Source organism: Trichechus manatus, unplaced genomic scaffold (assembly GCF_000243295.1).
Source record: "Trichechus manatus latirostris isolate Lorelei unplaced genomic scaffold, TriManLat1.0 scaffold00052, whole genome shotgun sequence".
In the NCBI taxonomy this organism is placed as follows: Eukaryota; Metazoa; Chordata; class Mammalia; order Sirenia; family Trichechidae; genus Trichechus; species Trichechus manatus.
In genome coordinates, this window is record NW_004443988.1 from 2,686,442 (window position 1) to 2,705,323 (window position 18,882).

An 18,882-nucleotide genomic window follows, 5' to 3' on the forward strand; every position below is an offset into this window, starting at 1 on the left:
GGGTAGAATTGTCATTTTCACAATGTTGAGTCTGCCTATCCATGAGCATGGTATGTTTTTCCATTTATGTAGATCCCTTTGTGTTTCTTGCAGTATTCTTTGTATAGGTTTTTTACATCCCTGGTCAGATTTATTCCTAAGTATTTTATTTTTTTAGGGGCTATTATAAATGGTATTGTTTTGACTTGTCTTTATTTTTATGTAGACAGATTTATCAATTTTGTATGGTCTCTGGATTTTGGGTCATGGCTAGAAAGGCTTTTCCATTCCCATCTTTTCAAAGAATTCACCCATATTTTCTGCTAATACATTTATAATGTTATTGTTCATTTAGATTTCTAATCCATTGTGGAATTTACTGTGGTGAATGGTGTGAGGTAATTCAATTTTATCTTTTTCCCCAAAAGGCTTTCCATCTTTTCCCCTAAAGGTTTGAGATGCCACCTTTATCATATACCAAATTTCCACATGTACTTGGTTCTAACTCCCAGCAGTCTGTTCTGTTCTACTGATCTGTCAGACCTGAGATTCTTGAAGAGCACCTTGGCATACCTCTGGGAGGTAGGATAGTATGTCACTGCCATGTTCTTCCAGTTTTTAGAATCAGCCCGTGACTGAGCATTTAATCTGCAGCGTGGAGTAGCTGCAGTCCATAATACTGGGTCTGTAATTGGCATGATATCAGATGCTCTGCCACCCAAATCTTATCAACAGCTTCGTGTTGACAGAAGTGGTCTGGAGGACAGCCAGACCACTTATTTCTCTGGGATAGATGCCCTTCTTGCATTGTGCTAGACTACTAGGGTACCATGTACCTCTCTGTGCTGTTTTGGCTCCCTGTGGAATAGCTTTTGCTGAACAGCACTTTAGTGACAGGTCATGGTCCTGTATCAAGGGATCTGCTAGGAAACAAACCTGTGAAACTCAAGGAAGTTGTTAAGAATTCACTATATCACTCCCAGTTTTAACTTATTTTTTTCTGTATTTGCCCTGATTTTCGGCATTATTATTATTATTTTTAATTATATGCATCTTTGCAAACTGTTTCGGAGTAGTGGTATATATTCTTAAAGGGAGGAAGGGAATCACAAGACTGACAGCTTTCTGCTGCTGAAATATGTAAACAATCCATCGTCCTTGATTTCAAGCTAGATTTACTGCACCTTTCAAAGGAACTTCTCTTTGACAGGTTTACCTATTGCAGAAAAAACACCTTTGCTTCCAGGTCAAGCAACTTTCATCCTTTAATCCTTATTTTACATCAGGTGGAATAAATGCAGAAAGATTTTAAAAGCTGATACAGATTCAGACAAGTGTTTTAGTTGACCAAAGTCAGCTTGAGGCATTTGTGCTTAACTTTGTTTAATGCAACGCACCCTGACTTATGTTTTCCATTGTGGATTGTGCTTGAATGAGCACTGCATTGCCCGTTGGACCAAATGCAGACCTTTCTGCTGCCATTCACTGCCACTCAGTCACTGGTTTCTGCATGTGATATGTTTCTCCCTCACCTCATGGTAATTCTCCTGTGGTCCATCACCCTTGTATCCTGTCGTGGACCACACCATCTCTAGGAAGCCTCATGCCCTCTAAATCCTCTTTGCAGCAGTCTCCCAACACTGGACCCAACTTGTACCTAATGTGACCAAATTGACCTTACTTTCTGTCATGAATTGAATTGTGTCCCCCAAAAATATCAGTCAACTTGGCTAGGTCATGATTCCCAGTATTGTATGATTGTCTACCATTTTATCATCTGATGTGATTTCCCTGTGTGTTGTAAATGCTGTCACTATGATGTAATAAGATGGACTAGCGGCAATTCTATTGGTGAGGTCTACAAGATTAGATAGTGTCTTAAGCCAATTTCTTTTGAGATATAAAAGAGAGAAGTGAGCAGAGAGACATGGGGACCTCATATCACCAAGAAAGCAGTGCCAGGAGCAGAGCGCATCCTTTGGACCTGAGGTTCCTGTGCAGAGATGCTCCCAGACCAAGGGAAGACTGATGACAGGACCTTCCTCCAGAGCCGACAGAGACAGAAAGCCTTCCCCTGGAGATGATGCCCTGAATTTGGACTTGTAGCCTACTAGACTGTGAGAGAGTAAATTTCTCTTTATTAAAGCCATCCACTTGTGGTATTTCTGTTACAGCAGCACTAGATGACTAAGACACTTTCCTTCTCCATAAATTCCTTGGTGCTTTTCTCACAGGTATACACACTGAATCCTAAAGCTAGGATAACACTTAGTGAGTGTCCTGTGTCCTATGGTGTGGGAAACAGAGCTGAGTAGGACATAGTCCCCGCCCTGCAGGAGCTCCAAGAAAGATGGCTGGGGCACCAGCCCTCATGGTGCAGGCTCTGTGGAGGGGACACAGCGAGTGCAGAATCATGGGCCTGAGACTGATGTTTGGGGAGATCCAGAGCTGTATGTAGAATAAACCTCAGAGTGAAACTCCTGTGCCACACTGGTTCCTAGACACTGAGGTTGTCAGTTCAAAGCATGCAGCTTCTTCCTGTGCTGTTATGCTGGTCATTTTATTCCCAAACTGATGAAACTGCTCCCTGCTTGGCCAGAAAACATCTTCCTTTTACATCTTGTTCTCCTGTTCCTTTAGATGTTTTGAAGAAAGAAAATAGCTTTGCCAAGTCATTGCTGGAAAGATTTCTGCATTTGTTGCATTTGATCAAGTATCCCTGCAAATATTAAAAATGCCTCTTCACAAGTCAGCCTGCTGTCTTCCCAACACCGATAACGACCTTGGCCGAGACTCAGCTGACCCTCCATGTCTGACCATGCTCCCCTCAGTCTTGGTGCTTGAGCTGTTGTCATGTCGTTATTCCTTATCCCAAGGGTCCCTCTTTCTCATCCAAAATTCTGAAGTAGAAAAAGCTCTGAAAACAGGAAATGTTTTAATGACTCATTTGACAGCAAAGCCTGACCTAAGCTGACATGATGTCATTTATAGTCCTTATTCATCTCATTAAATGTGAACATTCATGCCTTCTTGCGGTGGAGATATTAACATGTCTGATTCTGGGGTGCTGTCCCAGGACCTGCTGGGGGTATCATGATACATGGCATTTGTATTCAGAATTCCAAAACAGACTTGGTCTCAAGGGCTTGGGATAGGGGATTGTGGACCCATATAAAACCAGAGACTCAAGCGGCCTGTAATTTCACCCCATGTGACAGATGAGATGACTCATGCATAGAAGTGACTTTGCCAGGATAAGTGAAATTATAGATGCCCAAGACTTTGAAAATACCCGAACCCGATTTGTATACTAAGGGCTTCCCCAGTTCTAGAGGATCCAGGGGAGATGGCATCTGCAAGAAGCCTAGAAAAGAGGTCCCCAAATCAGAATGTTCATGGATGACTAGCAGCCCCCAGAGTCTGTCACCTCTGGGTACCCTGACACTAGTGGTTTCTGGACTTACAGCTCTAAGGATAGTAAAATTTTAAATGTTCTCTGCATGCCAGGCACTGTTCTATGTGCTTAATATGGATTATCTAATCAAATCCTTTGAGGCAGATACTATCAATATTCCTTTACAGATGAGGAAACTGAGGCCCATGGAGGCTGACTGTATACATTAGAGTACTGGTACCAAAAAAAAAAAACAACCAGAAACCTCTCTGGCTATTTTAAGCAGATCGAGATTAATAGAAAGGACTGGGTTTTTCTGAAATTATTAGAATCTAGGGGTAGAATCTAGGCTTACCCTCCAGGAATGATTCCCGACACAACACTGCAGAACTGGACCACCAAGGTTGCTGTTTCTGCATTGGGAAGGGTGGGAATCAGGACTCCACTATGGGAATGATCAACTTCAGGATCATCCACCTTAGCTGCCATCTAGACACCATGAGAGGTCACCACAACTGTTGGCTTCATAGTTGCATTGTTTCTGCTACATCCGTACCCTGCTTTCCAACACACTCATAAAGCTGGTGACTGGCTTCCTGGTCCCTGCTTTCCAGAAGAGCAGAATCTGCAGCAGTGTTACCTCCCTTGGCCTTTCAGATCATACACAAGTGTGTCTGCTTGGTAGACCCTAAAACACATCTAGAACCTGGAGGTACAAGGGAGTCTGGGAAATGCCATTCTAGCATTCTCACCTTAGAAATACAGGAAGGCACATCAGGAGGAGGGTCAAATGGATGGTGAGTGAGCCAGTCTATAGTCCCACACATTTAATGTCCCAAAAATTACTCAGGAAGTGATGGAACCGGTATTTGAAGCCAAGTTATCTGGCTCCAGAGTCTGAGCTCTTTAAACTTACTGCCTCTCCTATCCAATGACCTCATGCCTGGGGCTGGCTGGCCCCCCGTGACGTGTCTTCTCTGTGTTCTTCTCTCCCTTCAGCAGGTCTGGTCCATGTATCTGTATGGAACTAGGCCTCAGCAGCTAGACTCTGAATCCTTCATGGTCTGGGATTGATTATTTCCATTTCCCATGGACTGGCTGGGTGCATCAGTTACCTGTTGACACAACAGCGCTGCATAACAAGCCACCCCAAAACTCAGTGTCTTAAAACAATAAACGTCTAGTGTTGCTCACAAGTCTACAGGTTGACTGGTTCTTTTGGTCTCCATTGAGTTTACTCCTGTGCCTGTGGTCAACTGTGGGTCAGTTAGGTGGCTCTTCTTCTGCTGGCTGGGATCTCTCACGTGCTCAGGTCAGCCAGCTGATCTCGCTCTGGGTAGGCCGGTCTCTCATCCTCCAGCAAGCCTGACCAGCATGTTCTTATAGCAATTGCTGAGAAGCAAAAGAGGATATAGAAGTGCAGGTGCACTTTTCCAGCACAAGTCACATGGTCAAGCCCATGTCACAGCCCAGGGTCACAGTAAAAAGGGTACTACAAAGTTGCAGGACAGAGGTTGTGGATACAGGGAGGCCATTAGTTGAGGCTACTAATGTAAGCATTCTCCCTCACTCTAGGGGAAGTTCAGGGCAATATTTAACCTCTCTCTGCAGAAATCATGAGGTCATTGGTGGTTTAGTGGTAGAATTCTCACTTTCCATTTGGGAGACCCGGCTTTGATTCCGGTCAATGCTCGTCTTGCGCAGCCATCATCTGTCAGTGGAGGTTTGCGTGTTGCTATGATGCTGAACAGGTTTCAACGGAGCTTCCAAACTTAAGATGGACTAGGAAACAAGGCCTGGTGATCTATTTCTGAAAATCAGCCTTATGTCACAATGGTCTGATCTGCGACTGATCGTGGGGATAGATGGGACCAGGCAGCATTTCATTCCGTTGTGTGTAGGGTTGCTGTGAGTCAGGGGCCAACTCTTCGGCAGCTAACAACAACCAGCAGAAATGTCCTTGGCTGTGAGATGGCTACACTAACCATCCTGTCACCCTGTGAGAGATGCTATGAGTACCCAACAAGCCCACACACCCGAGCACCATAGAAAGCCCCACTGGGTGGAGCCTGGAGGGCCACGCCATCTAGATCCTCGCAGGGTCAAATGAACTCACAGTTCAGCACCCGGGGTATCCGGCAAGGCTATGAATAAACGAAGTCGTCTTTTATTTTGGCTCGTTCGTTCTGTGCTGCAGCCAGGGCTCGCCGGCTGATGCGGGGACACTGCCATTAGCTAGTAGGGCCTCTGCTTAACAGGGCCACTTTTCAACAAAGACAGTCTTTTGACATCTCCAGCGGCACGCCGACTCACTCACCAATTAAAAGGCTCATGCCCTAAATGTGACAAATACCAGGGAAAACAGTTTTGTGATTCAGAACACAAGTGGGGAGAACATGAAGCGAGTTAATCATGAATCAAGCACCGGCCTGTAATCGAGCTTTCATCTCACTCCAGTGAAAACATGACTCTCCCACGATTTCCTGGTCGCCGTCGCTCCTTCCAGCCGAGATGGCGCGCCCGGCCTCGCAGGATCAGCTGGAGGGTCAGCTCTGTGTTTCCGTAGCTTAGATTTCGGCAGGCAGCTCTTAGGTTTTCTTAATCCATATTTAATAACCTGACGGTGCTCTCCGGTGGCCAAGCTGCGAGGACAGAGCTGGAGGCTGAGGTCCCTTGCAGCCTTGGCCAGGTGGTTCCTTCTGGGCTGTGTCCCCTCTCTCCAGCACAGGAGGGGCTGCTGAGACTGCAGGCCCGAGGGTTCAGTTAGCAGCTCTGATACTGGAAAAGTCTGAAGCAGACAAACACGCCTCCCATTTTTTCGTTTGGATCTGTTTCCCCGTGAGGCAAGTGGTCTCCCTGGGCCCCCAGTGAAAGCGGAGTTGTGTATTCTCTGGCTTGCTTCTCTGTAGATTATTTTTTTAGGTCGGTAAATTTTTCAAAGCTTAGTCTCTGAAAGCAGATGACTGGTTTGAATCCTGGCTGTGTGGGTTTAGGCAAATGGCTTAAAAAAAAAAAAATCTCCTCCTGCCTCAGTTTACCCATTTTAAAATGGAGACAGTTCTAGTGCTCACTCCCATTAGTGGTTTGACACATGTAAAGCTTCGAGCGTGCCTGGGATGCAGTAAGGGCTTGGTCAAGGTGAGTTCTTACGCTCTTCCTTGTCGTGGCCTTCCCTCCCTGTCTTTCCAGCTCTGAGAGTTTGGGGACCCTGTCTCTCTCTTTAGTCCCTCAGCAAATTTTACTGCACTTTACACAGCTCTCCCCATATGGCTGCACCTGTGTCCAGGGACTGGGTAACCCTGTGTATGCCCCGCAAGTTCTCATCCGTCTCTAGCACCTGCTGCATCTCAACCCCTTTCCCAGGCAGTCTTGTGGCCCCTCTCTGAGCCCTGAGGGTCTGCCTTTAAGGGAGTAAGAAATTTTGTTTTTCCATGGGCCCTCGGAGTGAAAGCAGCTGTTCCTATGTCCGGGCCCATAGGCTACTCTTGGTGGCAGCTTATTCCCCTGTTGAGTGTCCTCTTGTGTCTGTCAAGTAGGGGTGGGGAGTCCCTGGGTGGCCCAAATGGTTAAGCACTCAACAAGTAGCCGAAAGGTTACCAGTTCAAACCCACCCAGAGGCACCTTGGGAGACAGGCCTGGTGATCTCCTTCTGAAAGGTCACAGCCTCGAAAACCCTATGGAGCAGTTCTACTCTGCACACATGGGGTCGCCGTGAGTTGGAATTGACTCCACAGCAACTAGCAACAACAGGGGAGGGCAGAGGGATTTTGGATCCTGACATGTTAATCCATTTTTTTCAGGCTTTTCTAAGTCAAAAAGAGGGCTAGAAGGCATTGAAGTAGACCCAGAAAACAGGCCTGCTATTGGGTAGGAAGCTGAGTCAAGTGACATCTACCCCTGAAATAGTTCCGGAAATGTTACTTGGAGGCTGACTACCTGGTTCGCACACACTACCAGCCACCCCTTTGTATCCTCGATATTTTTAATCTAAAGTAGAGAGAGGGTAAGCCTAATCACAGCCCTCGTTGTAAAGAATCCTGATTCCTGTGGCTCTTATTTTTAGGACTATTACTTGGTGTACAGTAGCACATTAATATTAAGACTATTAATTACACAAATGATACAAACACATTTAGAAAGGTCACAGAATAAAATAAAATATATCCCTCAATCTTGCCATACTTACTGACTTCCTTTTGGATCATTCTTCTTTCCATCTCCTGGTAGGGTAGAATTTTACGAGAATATGTGAGTTCTGTTGGTAGACTCCAATAAGCCAGATTCTTTTCCTCCCACCCTGGAGCGCTGCGGTTCTGTGTAACCGCCTCGTTTATACTCGACTGTGGTTTCTTTGTGCATTTTTATGTCTTCTCCATGTCTGAGTTTATCTCCCCTGAGAGACTGTAAACTTCTAAAGAACAAGAGCTCTGTTGTCTTCTTTTATAGGAGTGTGTGTTTTGTAAAAAAAAAGTAGAAAAAATTTTTTTAAATGGTCCTTATCTGTGCCTACAATGTTCTCATAACTGACCTGAGGGCCCAGACATTGTCTCTGAAAATTGTCTGGTAAATACTCCCTCACCCCGCCATTCTCAGCTGGTTAACATAACCCAGCTGTGGCTTAGTTAGCATATCAGTCTGGCTGTGTCTTTTGCCCCTGGAACTACCTGTGCTGTAAATGTGACAGAAAAATGCAACAATAGCCAGCATAAGGCTAAGAGGCAGGATTTCTCTGAAGCTTCAGGATGTTTTTTGCTTAGAGTATATTTCTCAAATTGAAACTTTTCAGTAATACTATTGAAAATAGAAGTATTGGATATTACATTTTCCTCCCTACCATGTAAGGATTCTGGGAAATGAACTCACTCTTTATTCTAGGTCTTTGGACTTCTAGAGGAAGAAAGAGGACGCATTTGTGCAGCCTGAGACAGAACCATATTAATAATAATGGCTAGCTGTGATGGTTAATGTTATGTGTCAGCTTGGCTAGGCTATGATTCCCAGTGGTTTGACAGACACTGGACTGGTTGCTCTTCCATAATAAAATATAACATAATCACTTTCCATGATGTGATCTGATATGATCAGCCAATCAGTTGAAAGGGGAGTTTTTTGGGAGATGTGGCCTGCCTCCAGAGTATAAATGGATATTCTGGCAAAGCTTACTCTCTCGACCCTGTACTCTTCTGGGTTCTGGGACGTAAGCCTGTAGAAGCCTCCAGCCTGCCACCTGACCTGCAGATTTTGGATTCACCAGCCCCTGCAATCCCGTGAGCCAGTAGAGGCCTTCAGCCTGCCATCTGACCTGTGCATTTGGGACTTGCCAGTCCCCACAATTGCATGAGCCATTTCCTTGAAGTAAATCAACCTCCTTTATATATACATATATATATATATATATATCACTGGCTACTGACTTTGCTCATCTAGGGAAGCCAGACTAAGACACTAGCTTTTACTAAATGCTTATTATGTATCAGATCCTTTTCTAAACATCTATGTGCATTATTATCTCATCTCATCCTTACGAAAATATAAGAGGTAAAGATGATTATTTAGCCCATCTGCCAGTAAGAAAACTGAGGCACGAAAAAGTAACATCATCTCAAAGCCAGTAATGGTGAAGCCAGGATTCCAGCCCACACCAAACTCACATGTAAACCCAGAATAATGGTATCATCCTCCAAAGGGCAGTCCTTCTGTTTGGAGCAGTGCTTCATGGTGTACAAATCACACAACCCCATTTTCACATCAGATTCTCATAAGCATTCTTGTGAGGAAGGACGGTGTCAGGTGGGCCCAAAGGAAACAGGGTAAGGCTTGAGTTTTCCAACTCCTAATTGTTTGCATTTATTGCTTCTTTCTTAAACATTCAAACGTAAGGGCAAGATTTTCTCATTAAATCTTCACCACAGTCCCATAGGGTTCAAGCAGTGGTATCCCCAGAAAGGTGATCCTGGGAGGTGCTGTGTGCTTAAATACGTTTGGGAAATAGCACCCCCATCCTAGAACTTTGTAGGGCATATTTGTCAGACCAATTGTTTTCCATCCATAGTTTAGCACAGGAGGTCTGCGAATGTGAATGGGAAAACATTGTCTTTATTTTCCAAGTGAAAGTTAGCATTCCCTTCAATTTATGAATGTAGACAGCAAACAACAGCAGGATCAGCAGTACCTCTGACTTTGTCGCCAGTAGGAATCAGATATTTTCATACTCATTGCACATGTCTCAAAATATCAATCACACTCATCACTACTTTGAAATTATGGTAGTTTTAGACATGCCACTAGATGTTATTATTTAATGCATTAATAAAAAAGCACATTTTATTACTGTAGTAACATTTTAATTTTTTTTTTAATTTTTGGTAACTGCCCTGGTAGCACAGCAGTTAAGGGCTGCTAACCAAAATGTTGGCACTTCAAATCCACCAGCCACTCCTTGGAAACCCTATGGGGGCAGTTCTACTCTGTCCTGTAGGGTCGCTATGAGTCAGAATGGACTTGATGGCAATGGGTTTGGTTTTTACACTTAAATGTGATCAGTTCCTTTGTAATTCTATGTACTTCGTGTGTTTGAAAACATATATTCTAAAAAGGAGTCCACAGGTTTCACCAGGCTGTCTGTGGTGTCTGTGGTCCCTGATAAACACCTATTAGCAGTCCCCCCCTCCACGCCCCCCACCCCAAAGCACTTTGGAGGATCTGAAGATGGGAAATGCCGGGACTGGAGTCTTGCCTCCGCCACCCCCGATCCTTGCCAGGAGGGCAGGGCTGACCTTTCACCTGGAGCCGGAGTCCTGCTGCGTCCTGGCCATCCAGTGATGCCTGGCTGAGCTCTGCTTCTCCGGATGCCCTGAGAGATGGAAACCAGCGCCCCTGACTCAGGGCAAAGACACTGTTTCAATTAAACCAGAGAAACACGATTTATTACCAGTAGGCTTTCCGTTCCAGGCGATGGCTTGAAAAGTTCAGCTTATATGAATATTTAGAAAACGCAAGATCATAAAATACGAAGGACTTGGTATTTTGTTTTTTTCTTAGAAGAAGAAAATTCTGGCTCACTGGTAACTTAAAATGAGCAAACTCCAGGACTTTTTACTTGACCTGCATTTCCCCTTTAAAAAGGAAGTTGTTCTGGAACTGCATTGGAGGAGAAGTTTTGTGTCACTGTGAACTTGCAACATTTGGAACCAGGATCATGAGCTCTGTACATGGTGGGACTGAAGGTCCACTCAATGTCGAATGCCCATTAGCGAGGGGTGCATTAGGGGAGCATGTCTGCTTTGAGGCTTCTGTGCAATACCTAACTCTCGTATTTGTTCTAGCTGATGGCTACTGCTTTCATTAGGGGCTTTTAACCCGTGAGTCATCTTTTGAAATACAAATCTGATTGAATCAGTTCCTCCTTTAAAACCCCTATTGATGCCCCCTTACCAGAGGAGAAAATCCCAAATCCTTAACCCTCTGTCCAGGCCTGTCTGCAGCCTTTCTTATGAGCCTTATGCCTCAGCCTCTCCCTTCTCCTCCCCTCCCATCCCATTCACATCTTCCTGGAGGCTTGTTGGATTATAGTGTAGAATGAGCTTATGAAAGAGTAACCTAGTATGTTTATCCTTTATTTCATATATTTATTGTTTATTAAAAAGAATGTTATTTTTCTTATTAAAATCAGTTGCCATCAAGTAGATTCTGACTCATGGCAGCCTCGTGCGTGTCAAGGTAGAACTGTGTTCCATACAGTTTTCAATAGCAGATTTTTAAAGAAGTAGATTGCCACGCCTTTCTTGCAAGGCGCCCCTGCATGGACTCTATCCACCAACCTTTTGATTAGCAACAAGCATGTTAACCATTCGTACCACCCAGGGAGAGACTCCATTTAAATGCCTAGGCTGACTCAATTTACATTTTGTCTATAAGACATATAGTCTTGACATTTTGTATAACCTTGATATATATTCTTTTCAAAATCCTAATTTTATTTTTTAAAAAGATACCGATTATACATTTTAAAGCAGTTACTTAGTTTTTTTCTCTTTCCTTTTATAATCATGCAGAAAACTGAATAATAATTTAGTTATTTCACTTGCTCCATTTCTCCTGCCTCTTAGACTGCTCTGCTTACAAAGTTTCTCCGTGATTTTTGCCATCCTTTTATTCTTGAATTTTTCTACAGTCTTCCTCCTTGCCCGCATCTCTTCCAAGGGGAATCTTGTAAGAAATCATTTTCTGTTCTTTTTTTTCCTATTATTATTCTAACCAACGCTTATTTGTTGGTGCTACTGGCCACCGTAGACACTAGGCCGGGTGCCCAGTAGACAGTGAAGAGCAGACAGCCGTGTCCCCTGTCCCGTGGCACCCGGCATCCCGGTCCATGTAGCCGTCCTTACACTTAAAAGAGCTAAGGGCTTTGTGCTGAGTGGGAGAGCTGGCAGAGACACAAGGGCATGTTTGTTTTTTCTCACGTCCACACTCTGTGTTCAGTCAGCTGGTAGTCTCCAGAGACAATCTTAGTGTGAATAAAATAAGACCATCCTTTAATGCCTCCAGGATGAGCTGTTTCCCTGGCCTGGCTCTTCGGGTAGAGTTGTTTTCTTCAGTCTCTCATATGATCGGTAACAATGTTTTGGTTCACCCATAAATTTGGACCTCTCGTGACTGATTTATAAAGCCTCTGTAAAAGAGTTAACTAAATATGTATTTCACAAATGGTATGTACTGTAACTCAGAGTTAATGCTTTCTAAAACAACGTTTTTCAACTTTAACCAACTTTACGTTAAAATGATTTGTAATTTCGCTTGGTTTGGTTGGTGGGTTTATTATTACTATTCATTATTACTATTTTAATTATCATCGTTGATTTATCTCTGTTTTTTAGTGAAAGCCTTTTTTGAGAACCAAGAGATAAATAGGAATCTAGTTAATGTGAGATATTTTTGGTGATGCATTCTATTCACCTTTCTGTTTAAGATGGTTTGCAATTGGGTAATGAAGAGAATCGTTGACACAGAGACAATCTCCTGATTCCCTTAGTTCTACCATGATACAGTAGAACATGCTCTTTGGACCATTTGCTTGTCAGCCACCAAGCCATTCCAAAGATCCCTGTTCTCAGCAGATGCCTGTGTGATGGCAGCAGCTGGCATTCTCCCTGTTTTTGTAGATGGAAAGGCCAAGGCAGAGAAGATACTAAGCCCCAGGCCCTTGGCACACTGGGGCAGTGGCAGGAACAGGGCAGTCCCCATAGCGCCCACTGAGCTGTGTCAGGGACCCAGGCAGGGACCTTGGAGGGTACAGGTAGAGGAGGTCATTCTAGAATCCTTGGAGCAGTGACTTGGGCTTTGCCCCAGGAGTGCTCATTCTCTTTTCCATGGATTTTAACAAAGCATCCAAGGACTGAATCTGAAACTCTTTCCCTAATAAAGCCATGTGATGCGTGCGTCTAGCACCCACAAGTGAAGAGCCGGAAACATCCGCCTGCGCCAGCTCTGCGGGTTTCTGGTTATTTGTGCTCTGGTGTAAATGCTCGCATTGCATTTTCTGTTCTTGCCACATTTAACACTTCAACTGGAATGCAGCTTTATAGCTGCTTTGGAATTTTCTACAACTTACTTGTGAGTATTAGAATTCTGGAGTCTCCCTCCACCAAAAAAAAAAATGTATATAAACTTTCCCCAGGATGGTGGTTCCAGAAGAACCCTGTGGAGTCCAGGACTCCAAGGGGCTGGCCAGTGAATACTGATTTCCTCGTGCACCCAGGCTGGTTCAAAATGTGCTGACCAGGCAGCTGAGGCAGCACTGGGCAGAGGGAGGAGAAGGGAGGTGGGGTCACTCCAGGTCAGGCCACAGAAGCAGCAGGCCTGGGGCAGGAGGGAGCTGGGCTGCTGCTACCAGCATCTCCGGTGTCAGGGGCAGTGCAGCACTGATCTGGAGAATTCTGAGGTGGTCCACCTTTCCCCAGGTATTTGCTGAGACCCTCTTGTGTGGCCAACTCTGTGCCTTCTTGACCCAGGAGTTAGAGTGGGAGAGGTGACAGAGACAGGAGGGTAGAACAGGCCCTGCCCTGAGGGAGTGCCAGGTATGGAGGGTCTGGAGAGTATCGACGGGAGAGGAGAGAATCCGTCCTGCAAACCCAGTGACCGGTGTAAGACGATGTTTGACTAACAACTGAACTCAAGTGGACTCTGAACAAGGAATGGGTAGGTCTTTTGGGGGCTGGAGTGACTAAGGAAATCTTTTCCTGTGGGACGTGGTGGCATTGAGCTGTAGGGACCTGGAGGCTTTGGATGGGAGGAGAGACAGCCAGGGTTTCTTAGTTCCTTCCTGAATCTCCACCAGTCCTGTCCTTTGATCTATCCCTGAAGGGGCTTTGGCATAGTTCTGTATTCCTTCCCTGCCCCACACCCCTGCTGTGTGGGTGCGACTTCTGTAGACCCATGGATCACCCAGTGTTCCCAGTTGTTGGGGTGGCCTGCTCTTCCTTGTGACAGAGACCAGCTGGTGCCAGAAAGCTAACAAGAATTTCCCAGGCTCTGAAGCACCACAAGCAAGGTTCCCAGTAGTCAGATGAAAGATCCCCTCCTTGCCAGGAGTGACATGTTGGCTGGGAATCCAAAGAAAATTGAAGGATCCCCGCTTCTTGGAAAGAGAAGTTCCCCTCGTGCTCCAGTGCACGTCTGCAGGTGGTCAGCATTGCCCTAGAGAAGGCCCATCTGAGTCATCTGCTAGAAGCTCATTTATGCAGCTTGCCAGTTTATTCGTTCAACCAATTCATATTGCATGCCTGCTTTCTGCTAGGCCCTAGTGCTACGGACTAGAGCAGGGGTTGGCAAACTTTTTCTGTAAAGGGCTCAAATAGTAAATGTCCTCGGCTTTGAGGGCCATGTAGTCTCTGCCACAATTACTCACCTCTGATCTTGTAGGACAAAAGCATCCATAGATAATACATAAATAAATGAGCATGGCTGTATTCTAAAAAAATTTAATTTACAAAAACAGGCATCAGGTTGGATTTGGCCCTTGAGCTATAGTTTGCAACCCCTAGGCTAGAGACCCAGTGGTAAACCAAAAAGGACATAGCCTCTACCTGTATGGGGCTTATGCTCTAGGTGAGGAAGAGAGAAATTAATCATTTAGTCACACACATAAATTATAATTATGAGCTCTGGTGCTTGAAGGAAAGATAAATTCTCGTAGCTCTACAAACAACAGGGGGTTGTGAGCTAGTTGCAGGGTCAAGGAAGGTTTCTCTGAAGAGGCAATGCTTGAGCTGAGATCTGAATCAGCATTAACCAGGTGAAGAGAGAGGGAACAGCCTGTGGAAAGGCCCTGTGGCGGGAGTATGGAATTGTCCAGAAACTGAAAGAAGGCAAGTGTGAGTGGCGTGTAGAGGAGGACAGGGAGAGTGGGGGAGATTAAGCAGAAGGGGAAAGTGGGGGCTAGTCCAGGCAAGGCCTCAGGACCGTGCTGGGGCTCCAGTCTTTACCTGAGACGAATGGGCAGGGCTTAAAGCAGGGTAGAAACAGGATCAGATTTGCATTTTGAACAAAACCTCTGTGGCTGCAATGTAAGAATAGATTGGGGAAGGGCAAGAGAGAATTCAGGGGCACCAAGTAAAAGGACAATTGAAAGAGAGGAAGGTGGCAATGGAGGTGGAGAGAAGTAGACAGAGATCAAAGACATTTCAGAGGTGGTAGTGGTGGCTTAACATTCCTGGGTGGTGCAAACAGTTTGCACTAGATTACTAACCTAAAGGTTGAGGTTCTGAAGCTGCAGAAGAAAGGCCTGGTGATTTGTTTACATAAAGATTATAGCCAATAAAACCCTATGGAACAATTCTACTCTGTAATACATGGGGTCACCATGAGCCAGAATTGACGACAGTGGGTTTGGTTTTGGTTTTAGTCATGGGCTGGGTGTCAGAGGGTTAGTGGTTAGTGGCGCTATCTACTAAGATAGTAAACCCGTGAAAGTTCGTGTTTCTTCGTTTTGTTTTGTGTGGGTCAGAGGAGAGGGCATGATAGGTTTGAGTTGCCTTTGAGACATCAAATTAGAGGTGTCAGATAAGCCCGTGAGATTTACAGATGTGGAGCTCGGAGGAAAAGTAACCGCTAGATATAATACATTTGGGGAGTCATCAGCCTATGGAGGATAACTGAAGGCTGGAGCATGGATTAGATTATTTAGGGGAAGAGAATACAGACAGTCCCCGATTTACGATGTATTTGAGTTACGACGAACCGCACTTAGAATTGTCCTTTTTGGGGTTTTTTTTGCATATATTGTTATTAACAAGATGTACTACACACAATGTTGTAGTGCAAATTTGCTGATGTCATCACATCTGTAAGTTTATATGTAATGCTTCCAACCCCCAAAGACAAAGATCAGATTTATAAAGATACTGATAGTAAAAGGCAATAATAATGAAAACTTAAAAAAAAATGAAGTGTTCGCTTTATGATGGAGTCGGAACAGAACCCTGTCATGAGTTGGGGACTACCTGTAGAGTAGAAAAAGAGAAGAGAGGCTAGGGAAAAATAAATCCACGAGGAGCTCTGATATTTAATAGCCAAGCAGAGCAGGAAGAGAATCCTGCAAAGTCGAGACAGAGCAGCCAGAGATGTAGGAATAAAAATAGGGGATTGTTGCATCATGGAAGCTGAGGGAAGAAAGTGTTTCAAGCAAGGCTTGCCTTCATCCTATACACACAGGCACAGTGGGGCTGGTTACTGACACCCAGTGACCATTGACTGGCCAGTGCATCCACTGTGATTGGTTAGTGCCTATGCCATAAAAATCCAAACCAAACCAGTTTCCATCAAGTCCGTCCCGACTCACGGCAACCCCACATGTTGCAGAGGAAAACTGTGCTCTGTAGGGTTTTCATGGATGTGACCTTTTGGTAGTAGATTGCCAGAACTTTCTTCCAAAGTGTCTCTGGGTGGGTTCGAACCACCAGCCTTTCAGTTAATAGTTGAGTGCTTCACCATTTGTGCCACCCAGAGGCTCCTTTTGCCCATGCTATACCCATTGTTAAATATCGTTATTGTCATCTCTGGTTTCAAGGAATGGTCAACACTCCTAAAGGCTTCTGAGAGACCAAACAAGAGGAAGAATGGAAACTGTCCATCAGATTTAGCAACATGGAGATCATTGGTGGCCTTAGCAAGAGACCTTTAGATGGATTGATGAGCGGAGGAGTGAATGGGAGGTGAGGAAGTAGACAGCAGGCCCAGGCAACCCTGTAAGAAGTTTCACTGTGATGCAGAGAAGACAAGTAGGACAGGTAGAGGGGGAGCTGGAAGGGGACATGGGGTGGAGGAAATGTTTCTTTAAGATGGCGAAATGACAGGAGGTGCTTATTTATTCAACACACCTACTGTGTATTTATTCATTTAGCACAGTCTTTCTGTATTGCATTTATTTATTCATTATTTGATCCAACATGCCTATCTTATCCTTAGTTGGGATATTTACTGTTATGAGCACTAAATTAATTTTGTTTCATTTCATTCTTTTCTTTTTCAACAAATATTTATTGAGTACTTACTATTTGCCAAGTATTGTATAAGATTTCAGAGATATAGAAATAAATGTTATATCCTCTGCTTTCAAGGGGTTATAGTTTAGTGCTGTGGTTTTCCAGTGAGGGTGATTTTGCCCCCTCCTAGGGGACATTTGGCAATATTAGGAGATTTTTGATTGACTCGGGTGGGGGGTGCTGCTGGCATCTAGTGAGTTGAGGCCAGGGATGCTACTAAACATCCTACAATGCAAGGACAGCCCCCACAACGAATCATCCAGTCCAAAAATCAGTAGTGCCAAGGTAGAGAAGCCCTGGTGCGTCCACCACACAGCATGAAAAGTGCCATGATAAATGTACACATAGCTACAGGGGCTTGAGGATGGGCACTTAGACCTGCACAGCATTGCTGGCCAAGTAGAAGGTGAGGGAAAGGCAAGACAGGCAGAGACAACAGATGTGGACTGGCATGGAGGTGTGCAGGAGCAGGGTGCATACCCCAGAGCTTCAGCTTGCTCAGCGTGAAGGCACTGTGGCTGGTAAGGGCTGAGGCCATATATAGAACCCTGGTGGCGCAGTGGTTAAGAGCTCAGCTGCTAACTAAAAGGCTGGCAGTTTGAATCCACCAGCAGCTCCCTGGAAACCCTACGGGGCAGTTCTACTGTGTCCTATAGGGTCGCTATGAGTCGGAATCGACTCAGCAGCAATGGGTTTAGTTTGTTTTTTTGATTGGGGCCATATATGCCATGCCAGGGATTTTGAATTTTGTCATCTATTCAAATGAGAAGCCACTAAAGGATTCCAAATGAGAGAAAATCAGGTTTGTATCTTAGGAAGATCATTCTGGTGGCAGACAAGACAAATAATCGTTAACATATATTGAGAACTTACTAGATGTCAGGCTTTTCTGAGTACTTTATTGTATTACCTCATTTAATTTTACACCAGCCCTATGGGGAAAGTGAGCTTGTTATCCCCATTTTACAGCTGAAGAGACTGAGGCAGATGGGTTAAGTAGCTTCCTCAATTTCAGGTGACTAGTAAACGGCCAAGCCGGCCCTTGGCTTCAGAGTTGGGCTCATAACCAAGCAGGAGACAACCTGTGGATCTTTCTGTCTGCCCCTTTGGGTGTGAGCTCTGGAACCAAATTTAAGCGTCCACAGGACCCCAATCATAATTCATATGCTCCAGCACTTCCTATACCTTCTCCAAAAATGCAGTGTACCCAGACTTGAGGAGTATGGTCTTTAAGTACCCATTGCCATCAAGTTGATTTCAATGTATAGTGACCCTATAGGACGGAGTAGAACTGCCTCATAGGGTTTCCAATGCTGTAATCTGTATGGAAGCAGACTGCCATGTCTTCCTCCTGAGGAGCTGCTGGTGGGTTCAAACTGCCGACCTTTCAGTTAGCAGCCAAGCGCTTAACCACTGCGCCACCAGGGCTGCTTGGGCTTGAGATAATTTAATTCTTCATGATGAGAAGTTGTCATGTAGCTGTTAATTTTTTAGGCATTTTGTGGCTGAAATGTCCTGTGAAAAGAGAAACACTTGAGGGAAGAGCGCTTATGGAAAATCAAATTCGCTATCAGCTGCCTGAGTGTCGCTGGGCTCCAGTGGCCCCATGTGACTCCTCTACCCCATAGAGCACACTGTCTTCTCCATAAGGACACCCCAGCCTACTCCATATGCTCTCTTTCCCCTTTATCTTCCCTAGGGAAAAAGAAAGGTGGATTTGCATGACTAATGAAACTTAAAGGAGGTCTCAGGGCCCAGCACTGCATCATTAGCTAGCTCTAGCCTGCGTTCCAGAGTTTTCATTACAGCAACTCCTCCCCCGTCAGATCCTGGTCAGGTGTGATAGCCCCTTGCCCAGACCCAGGGGTGACGAGCATGGCTGACAGGCCTTAATGAGCAGGAGACAGAGACTCAAGTGTGGAATTGATGTTGTGCTGGCTTGAGAGGGAGAATTTTTTTTTTTTTTTT